Genomic DNA, 2,433 nt, shown 5'->3' with positions numbered 1-2,433 from the left:
GGAGAGAATGTTGCATTTTTTTTTGGTTTTATTATGCTTTAAGATACAAAAAATAATATGAAATTGGGGTTTGCAGGTATGAGTTCCAGATGCAATATGGATCAATTGGCTAGGTTGTAGGTGCGACTCTTGGATATGCACAGGCTGCACGAAATAAGCGAGTGATTGCTTCCATTGGTGATGGTAGCTTCCAGGTAATTATGCATACATTTCAATCTTCATTGTATATAATATAGTTTTGATTTTTGTAAATTCTCCTAATCTTATGAATATTGTATATCTTCATCTTATGTCACCTAGCATGCACAATATGAAGGATTATAAACTTGAGGGATTGCTGTAATGGGATTCACTGCTCTGAATTTGTCTTTGTTAACACCTATTTTGGTGAATGCTTGGCAGGTGACAACACAAGATGTGTCAACAATGCTGAGATGTGAACAGAGGACCATCATCTTCCTTATAGAACCCGAGAATTTTTGTTTCTTAGTAGATGCTTTCATAGTACTTGTATGTATAATTAGTTTGAATTGCATCTTTTGTGCCGATCTGTTTTGTAATAACTTTCAACTTATCACTAGGTACTAGTTTAACTTTATTTCATCTTGGAATTGAAATATTTTTTTGTATTGAGAAACATGAATTGATTTAGTATTATGTTTACCTAAATTTAGTCAATATATTGTATATTTTTCATCTTTATAAAAGGTATTTTTTTTTGGTTAAATCTCACAGAATTAGCACAATTTTTTGGTTAAACGCCGTGGTATTTATTTTAAAAATAAAGTTATAACGGCGTTTTTAAACGCCACTATAGAATACCAACAATTATATTTTAAAAATAAAAGTAACCTATCACGGCGTTTTTAAAACGTCGCTAAATGTGCAGTGACGTCATTGTACCATTATGCAGCACATTTAGCGGCATTTTACAAAACGCCGCCTACACTGGTATAGTGACGCTTTTAATGTGTCATAAAGTTACAGCGACGACCGCATCTTCGGCGTTTGGTACTAAACGTCACAAAAAAATTAGCGGCGTTTTTAATAGCTATAGTGGCGTTTTTTAAACGCCACTAAAAGCTCAATTTCTAGCAGTGATAACGGAGACAACTATGATTTACCTATTGCCGCTGCAGGGGATTTTTCTATGTTTGTTTTTCTATTTTGGTAACTATGAATGCTGGTTTGGTGGGGGAGTTCGTTTCCTTGGTAAGTTTGTTCACCAAGTGTGCGGTGCTAGTAGATGAATATATATGTTTTGTGATATTAAACTTAGTTGGCATTAGATTATTGTATTATGATACATTTTACATCTTCTTTATTAATGAGTGTTGTTATTATTTTTGATGATACTACTTGTCTCTAAAGAACGGGTCGGACTGATCCAGGCCTCCTACACGGTTGTCCAATCGTTGGGCCCACTGAGAAACCTGTACAAGAGTTTAGCGGGGAACGGGAGTCCTCTAGCGAACCCTTCGACGAGCAAGTTAGAGAAATAATATGAACGGAATATTGGGATAGGATTGTGATCAAGAACTTAACCTTCTCTCTATCTTAGAAACCTGCTTATATCCTTTGCTCATCATTTCCTTGTCTACTCCAACCTGTCATGTTGGCCGAAAGTCTATGCTCTAGCTTACCTTGTTCATGGTGAGGCTGTCCTATTCCGATGTGAAGGGGTCATCGTAATAACTGCTACAGGGGACCTCATTAATGACTGATGTGTGGTGCAATAACTCTGCGGGATCTTTGTCGGCTTATGTGGCTGGTTCCTCTCTTGACACGTGTTTAGATGTCATTGGTCCTTGATGCAATGTTGGGCTCTAGCAATGTTGGGCTTTAGTGTTTGAATTATGTATTGGGCTCTAAGTGGTGGGCCAAAAGCTCCTATAGGCCCACCTATGTCAGTAGTCCCTCATTCCCAAGTGCAGCTTCAGTCCAATGAAGGGAATAAGGAAGAAGACAGGGGTTGTGGGAGGTCGACGGAGAGAGGACCGACTGGGATTTGGGCTGACCGCGAAGGGTTGACCGAGTGAGAAGGTCGACTGCGAGGAGGGCCAACCGCGAAGGGTGATCGAGTGAGAAGGCCAACTGCGAGGAGGGCCAACCACGAAGGGTAACCGAGTGAGAAGGCCGACTACGAGGAGGGCCAACCGCGAAGGGTAACCGAGTGAGAAGGCTGACTGGGAGGAGGGCCAACCGCGATGGGTAATCGAGTGAGAAGGGGAAATGGCGGCACGGGGCTCGTGGCGCAGCGTAGCACGTGATGATGTGAAGTGGATAGATAGGAAAGGGGAAGAGAGTAGTGGATCATGGACTTACACGTGGCAAAATCTCGTAACTAGAGAAGTGATGCGTTAGCAAGAAATGAAGGAATAGGCTAATATAGGGTGTTGAAGAGGCAGGGGTAGAAATTTTTGAAAATTTTCA

This window comes from Camellia sinensis, chromosome 14 (assembly GCF_055761805.1).
Source record: "Camellia sinensis isolate YWXY chromosome 14, ASM5576180v1, whole genome shotgun sequence".
Taxonomy (NCBI): domain Eukaryota; kingdom Viridiplantae; phylum Streptophyta; class Magnoliopsida; order Ericales; family Theaceae; genus Camellia; species Camellia sinensis.
Note: the sequence above shows the minus strand (reverse complement) of the source record.